Source organism: Benincasa hispida, chromosome 2, assembly GCF_009727055.1.
Source record: "Benincasa hispida cultivar B227 chromosome 2, ASM972705v1, whole genome shotgun sequence".
In the NCBI taxonomy this organism is placed as follows: domain Eukaryota; kingdom Viridiplantae; phylum Streptophyta; class Magnoliopsida; order Cucurbitales; family Cucurbitaceae; genus Benincasa; species Benincasa hispida.
Genome location: NC_052350.1, coordinates 37,582,808 through 37,591,167, shown reverse-complemented (window position 1 = coordinate 37,591,167; position 8,360 = coordinate 37,582,808). Strand labels below are relative to the sequence as shown.

Below are 8,360 nucleotides of genomic sequence, written 5' to 3'. Positions count from 1 at the left end.
ACCTATTGGACAGCAACTCAACTCTTTCCAACACTTCAAAAATCATAGAACACAAATCAAAAATCACTTTTAACTTTTAAGCCCAAATCTAACAAACCAATAATTCCAAACTTATCAACATGACTTATCCAAAAATTAGGCTAAAATCCAAATCCGCTTTATTACTTCACCAATGGACTCCAACCTATGCATAAGTCACAATTAAAGCTCACGTAACCAATTTCTAGTAATAACAATCAACCAAAAAGGGTTTCAAAACCTTCATACTCACTAAAATCCTTCGAAACAACTTCAAATGTGCTGGAAAATGACTTATGACACACCAAAACAATCTTCGACCCGCTGGACAGTATCTCAAAACCTTCGAATCTCCAAATCTAGCCGTGAAAGTTTTGAATTGATATCGAGAGATCTGCACACGATGTCGCCTCCGATACTGAGAACAACCTGCTGAAAAAAAAAGCCCAAATCGAGTGCACTGCAACCAACGCCTCTAACCAGTGTAATCACGCACAGACCCGCCCGTCTCTCTTTGTCACTGACGACCGGCGAACCTACGAAACCCACCGGAAGCAAGGCGCTGCCCAGACCGGATCGGACACCTGCGCGGACACCACGTCGTCGGACACCCACCTGCGAATGACGAGTACCCGCGCCAGACAGCACTTGACGCCGACTCACTGTCGAACTCGCTGGACGAGAACGGAATCTCTGCCGCCCACTAGTCTGCAAACTCGCCGGACGAACCACACACACTCGCGTGCTTCTCCTTTCTTCCAAATTACGGCTGCCACTCTTTGTGTGCCTTAAAAAAAATCGGCTGCCCCTTTTTTTCCTCTAGGAGTCTCATGAAATTTCCAGAGTTAACGAAGAAGATGGGTTTAATTAAAAAAAAGTTCTTTGCCTATAATTACCAGAATACCATTGGACTTTTAATTTAAAAAAAAAAAAAACCCAATAAGACCATTTAAATTCCTTGTTATTTTCTACACTATAACCAAAATCAAGTGGATAAACCAAAATTAACTAAAAAAAATTCATGATTCTCTTTACCCACTAGATCCCCCACCGGTCATGGAGTTCTCGACGGCGGCGGGTTTGACGATCGACGACAGCAACGAAGGGCAACGAGCAGCGTGAAGGGGTTGGGTAGAGGACGAAGAAGATGAAGATTTGGGGGGAAAGGTCTGACGGCGTGAGGGTGAACCGAGAGAGAGGGAAATAAAAAGAAGAAAGAAGGAAAAAAGGGGAAAACTTTTCCATTTCATTCTATTAAATTCATTTCCCCCAAATCTCCAAAAGCAACCCTTCCCTTCCAATTTAAAAATAATAATTTTGGTCTAGGACATTTAACTTTAAAATAATAATTTTGGTAGGAGGGAAACCAAATTTGAGAGGAAAATAAAAATGGGAGAGGGAAGGGAAAAAAATAAAGATTAAAAAAATATTATTTTTATATTTTACTTGATACGAAAAATATGTCAAGTAAAAGCTTCTTATACTTGACACGAAAAACATGTCAAGTAAGATCTTATATTATTTGACACGAAAAACGTGTCAAGTAATGGATCGCATGAAAATATCTAAAACATTTCGTCAATCTCCACTTTTTTAACCCTTTTACTTGATATTTTTTTTTCTAAAAGGTCATTACTTGACGTTTTTTTCAAAGAAACATCAAGTAGTGTCAAGAAATGTAAATTTTGTTGTAGTGCATAGTTGAAGTAAATCTCTGATTGCATCAAGTAGTGAAGCGATAGGTAAATTTCTATCATTTTTCAACACTGAATTCAAACTCTTGGAATTATTAGTTGTCATCATTTGGTATCTTATTTGCTTAGAGTAGAAACGGGCCCACCTCTCAAACCTAACATTCTTAAGATATTCTCTAATAGATGGGTATACTAACTCCATCCATCTCATATACAACTCAAAATCATCTATTGTATATCATTTGGTATCTTATTTGCTTAGAGTAGAAACGGGCCCACCTCTCAAACCTAACATTCTTAAGATATTCTCTAATAGATGGGTATACTAACTCCATCCATCTCATATACAACTCAAAATCATCTATTGTATATGATTTTGCACACTAGCGAAAAACTTTTTCTATTGTAGAATCTTTGAATAAAAGCCTCAAGTTATTCAAGAGATGTTCCATACGAACACAATATTGAGCCAATGGAAACACATCTAAAACGGCTTTTGAAATGCTTATATGTCTATCAGATACAATAACTTATCTCTCCCAATCTCCGAAACAAACTTTTAACTTCTTAAAAAACTACTTCCAAGAGGCATCATTTTCTGAATCTACTATACTGAAAGCAAGAGGGAAAATATTACTATTACCGTCCATCGTTGATGCAGTCAATAACGTTTCAGCAAATTGGCACTTTAAAAATATCTCATCAATAGAAATATTTGATCTGCAATATGTTCAACCTTCAATTGATAACCCCATAGCCATGAAGCAATATTTAAAATGATCGTTTGAATATAATTTATATTCAGTAAATAACCCTACAAAAAAGAGGAGAAAAAATAAAACACTTCGTATACGTACAAGTTGTTCACTGATATACTAATTAATAAGTATATTAGTTAATTGATTACTGACTGGTTATAGTAAAATTGATCAATATCATACCAAAGTAATTGAAAAGAAAAACCTAGATTCATTTCTTTTAACTTCAAAAAGAACTTGGGAATCAAGCCATAAGAATCACCAGCATCTCCTTTCAATATCTTCATAATGGATTCTTTTGTTCTCAAAGCTTTATAATAACTAACAACAACTTCATAATTCATTCGCATATGATGTATTATATCCTTTGGTGTTGAATGATCATAGATATATCTAAAGTTTTCAACCATACAATGACTAATAAACTGTGAAGATGCCTATCTATGAGAAGCACGAACCATCAAAGAACAATTATGTTCACTAATATACATTTAAATCATTCATAATTCACTACTTTTATAACATGATGTTCTAACAAACTATTGATAACCATCTTGAGTACATTTCAACTCAACACATTTTTTATTTTTACCTTAAAATTCTAAACTCAAAATTATTCTAACAGTTATGAACTGAAATGACTTCAACAAAATTTGCTTACTAGCATACAAGTCATTCTTCTTCATTGACAATGCAGATGACATATGTTGATATGAAAATCTCTAAGAACTTCTAATTCACTTGTAGAATAAGGAGAAGCAACTGAAACCTCTAAAAGCATATTCACAACATGAGCAACTAAAGGATATTTCGTAAACTCATCCTTACCACAGTCAGAAAACCAACATACATCATTATCTTCAAGAATCTTAACAATATGTTGAACCCCAATACTACCTAAGTTCAATAAAACTGAGAGCTCAATAGATGAATGAAGCTGAAGTTCCTTCTATATGAAGTTAACAACAGAATAAAACAACATTGCTTCCTCAACCAAAACATCGATGGTTTTGTAACCTACATAGCATTGTCGATCATCTCATTGACCACTATGAAAACGACTATTGAAAGTTAACTATAACTACATAATGCTGCAAAAATATAAAATAAAATAAAATAAATATATAACTCAATATCGTAATCTGATTGCCATTAGAAAGTAATCACATGGAAATCAAATAGAAATCAGATAACAAACACAATGATATAACTTACATTGATATATTAGTAAATAATACAAAAGATAGCTGTCACATGACAATCAAATAGAAATCACTAACTACTAAATACTAAGTAGAAATCAGATGTCAATTAGATAAAAAAAACACAAACTACGTATTATCAAATAGAAATCAGATAGCAATGTTAGAGTAAAATACAGTATCATTCTTCTCTATTTGTGAAAAAAATCACAAACAGAGAAGGTAGAAACTGAGAAATTCGAAAGCAACCCTCCACAAACTGAGAAATTCTTCTCTATTCCAAATTTACTAAGATATTTGATACTAAAAATAAGAGAATCGAGATCGATAATGACATATGTGAAAACAAACCCTCCACAAATTCCAAAAATACCAGGTTTGTTTTTTAAAACAAACCATCCATAAAATTGAAAATCACATGTTTGTTCTAAAAAAAAACTCTACAAATTGACTGAGAAATTAGAAATCAAAATCTAACATATTTGAAATAAGAACATAATTGAAACCTGAGAAATTCGAAAACAAACTTGACAAATTTGAAATCAAAATATAATCCGAACCAATTGAGCACGATTTCTAGTGTTGGTTGTTGTAACAACCATTTACAAATTCGAATTTCTCAGCTTTGATTTCGAAAAAAAGAAATCCATAAATTGACTGAGAAAGTAGAAATCAAAACTTGAGAAACTCGAAAACACGAGAGAAAGTTGAATGCACAACACGAGAGGAATTGACTGCAATTCTTACAACTGGTTACAAAAACTTGGATGCTGAGGGAGAAGGAAAACGTGGGAAGAGACAATTCACACTATGAACATTTGGGAAATATACCTTGTGAGGATAATTTTAGAATAAAGAAAAAAATTCTACAGCAAATAAAATCTAAATTTTTTTTTTTATATTTTATTTATATATATTTACCATATTTGCAATTTAAAAAAAGGATGATATGGATGCTAAGATATATGTTAAAAATGCCATTTGATACAATTTTCCAAAAAAAAGAAAAAAAAAAGAAAAAAAGAAAAAAAGTCAGAATAAGAACTAAGAAGGAAAAAATTGTTGATTAATGCGTTTGCCGGGAGTCGAACCCGGGTCTATTGCTTGAAAGGCAATTATCCTAACCGTTGGACTACAAACGCCACATGCTAGGGTACGCAAAATACATTCTTTACATCGTTATGTAGTATCATTCCTTTAATAAAACTTTTAAAAATATGTTTATATTATGTCTTGCCTCTTCTACATTATTATTATTATTATTATTATTATTATTATTATTATTATTATTATTATTATTATTATTATTATTATTATTATTATTATTTACCATATTGAATTTAACTTGATTTAAGATTTATTCAAATAGAGAAACTAAAATAAAATGAAACTCAAAGTAATAGATACATTACTATTTTAACCTAAATATTACTTAGTAAGTCATATTCGGTTTATTAAGGACAATAATTTTGTAATAATTTATGCTTAAATTATAGTCAACGATAATTTATATGTATTACCTCATTTGAAGGGAAGATATTCAAAATCTTTAGGCTCCTATAAATTATATAGAATCATCCTAAGCATTTAAAGTTTCCTTATTATTATTATTTACAACAAATGATGAAGATTTTGTACCTTAAAAGATGATTTAATCATTGAGCTAGAAGATTAGTTTCTGGTGGAAAACAAAGCTATTGATCCAGTTGAGACCGTTCAGGGCCAGACCAACTACTCCAAGAGCATTCATCCATACCTTTCTTTTTTAGTTACATTATATAGGATGGAAGATTTAAACCTCTAACTTTTTCGTCGAGATTCTATATTTTATATCAATAAAACTTCTAAATATCTAAAACATTCAAATTTTCCTTTAGAGTTGTACATGGGTTGGGTTGGGTTGGGTTGGGTTGGGTTGAATTGAATTGAAGGTATTTTTTTAACCAATCTAAAAATTCGGATTGGTTGAGTTTGCAACCTAAAAGACCCAAAATAAAATCTTCAATCCAACCCAATCCTTAAATTCAGGTTGGTTGTCGGCTTACAATTTTTTTTTTCATGATTAATTTAAATTTATCTGCAACACATGGCCAATAACTAAAATCTCATAAAATTCGAAAATTAAAAACAAAGCTTTCAAGAAATGAAAACATCATAACAATTTTAAAAGAAAAATATTGAAAATTCCTAAATTCATTAACTCAAATTAGTCAAACTTTAAACAATATATATATAATTCGGGTTAGGTTGGGTGATCCCAAATTTTTATTTAGCCAATTCGAGACGCAATCCAACCTATTAAAAATAGAAAAAGTTCAATCAAATCCAACCTAAGAACAAAACTAATAGAACCTAATCCTTATCGTTTGAGTTGGATAGTCCAAATTGTTCGAATTGTCGGATTTTTTTAACATCCCATATTTCCTTAATGTTTTGATTCTTTTTCTCTATAAAAATTTTCATTAATTATCGTTGATAGGTATTCAAGTTGGGTAAAAAAGAAAAAGAAAAAAAAAAAAAAACCTTACACTATGTCCAATATTAAAAAAATGGTAGTCTCACTGAATGGGAAAGTTTAGACTAAAATGTAAGGGAAATAACAAATTATATGTGTTAGGACAACAAATCTCTTCATAATTACACAACACTATAATTTTGTTTTATTCAAACTAGACCTAATTGATTTTACTTTTTGATCGTTAGACATATTTAAATAATAATATGTTTAATTAAAGTATGAATTATGTACGTGGATTAATAATTTATTCTATTGGCTTATTTTATTAGATTGACTCGATCTAATTAATTAAGACCCTAGATTCCTAATTGAATATGTATTTAATGAGTGTAGAAGTTCATTCCTAGTTAATTATAATAGGAACCCTAATTGAACTAATATATAAAGAGATCTTAGACTATGGTCCCCGATCTATCAAAACAATAAGCACTCAGTTTTTCTTAAATTCTATTTAGAGAGAGATCCCACTAAAAATATTGAGAGTTTTGGTTGAGGAAGACTATAGTCATCTTAAAATCATCGTCATCTTGAAGCTATCATTAATCACAACGGAATCTGGTATGTTATTTATTCATGACAATTTAGCATAAATGATCCTAGGGTTAAATCTATTTGATATAGATTTAAAGTGATTATGCTAACAAGTGAGAGAGTGAATTTCATTTGGATTATTGGTTTAAGTTTGTTTTCCATTGGGATTTTGATTTTTGATTAAAGAATTTAAAGATTATTTAAAAGAAAAAGAAAAAGAAAAAAAATATTGAACAGAATGTTCAGATTTTTTTCTTGCGGATTTGTGTTCTTTTGCAATCTGATTTGTGTTTTTTAGCATTGTAATGTGATCGAAAATTGGCATGAACACAATTTTTATTTCAATTTTATTTTTCAATGTTTTTTGCAATTTGTGCAAGTTCTTGGGTAGGCAATTTGTGTTCTTACACAGTTTTTTTTTTTCTTTTAATCGATGAGTTTGGTAGATTCAAGACCAAGAACTGATTACTCAATTTTGTTAATAATTAATCAATCCAATTTTTTCAATCTAACATCTATTCGGAATAAAACAATCTATTTGATTTTACCGGCGGTTTTTGTTTGATCTTGCCGATGATTCTTGATATTAATTATTGATAATTTAGTGAATTTAAAATCAAGATTTTTAATTGATAATTTTGTGAATTCGGTTTTAATTTAAGTGAAAATATTGTCGATTTAATTTAAATTTGATTAATCATGTTGTGGACTAAATTTAAATTTGATTGATATTTTAGTGAATTTAAATTTAAATTTGAATGATGATATTTAGTGATATTTATATGTTTATGTAGCTTTAATTGTATTATGTGTATGCAATTATTAAGTGAATATTGGTAAAGACTATATGGTATTCTTCCTCCTTTATTTTTGTACAATAATATTATTATATTATAGTGTCTTATATTTTCGATTGAATTGCTCAAAAGTAATATGTCGCCAAAGTAGTCTCTATTATCTAGATCGGTTTAATTATGAAATATAAGATTTGCATATTCATGAATTTATGTGGATAATTATCGGTCCAAAGGAAGATAATTATTTGGCCAAATTGTGGGTATGCATGAGGTAATGAGTATGAGAAAATAATAAGAATTGTTCATGTGAAAAATAGTCGGTCTAAAGAAAAGCTATTTTTTTACAGAGTTTATTGTCAGTACTTATTGATTACTACGTTGAGAGTACCACAGTTGGTATTTTTTGCCCAAAGGTTGGACATCATTGTTTGGCTAGATATCTTGTTAAAGGGACCCACCACATATATGAAATTATTTTGTTATATTTTAATTATGAGCATATGTTTTGTTGTTTATTGTTTTAGTTGGTCTTACTCAAATATCTGGAAATCTGAGTTCAATCCCTAAGTTGAATGGATCGAACTTTAAGATTTGGAAGGAAAGCCTAGAGATACTTCTCGGGTGTATGGATTTGAACCTTGCATTAGGGACTGATAAACCTACTTCTACTAAGGAACAACCAAATACCGCTAATATAGAGAAGTGGGAACGGTCAAATCGCATGTGTTTCATGATCATTAGACACTCCATTCCGGAGTCTTTTCAGGGCTCTATCACGGAAAGTGAAAATGTCATTGAGTTCCTTGCTTATATTGAGAAATATTTTGCTAAAAATGAAAAAG

General features: G+C 30.6%; 1 non-coding gene across 1 annotated transcript; it reads right to left on the bottom strand.

Moving 5' to 3' along the window:
• Positions 1 to 4,742: 4,742 nt before the first annotated feature.
• Positions 4,743 to 4,814, bottom strand: TRNAE-UUC. Its single transcript has one exon. It is a non-coding gene; the product is annotated as a tRNA-Glu (tRNA).
• Positions 4,815 to 8,360: the final 3,546 nt, after the last annotated feature.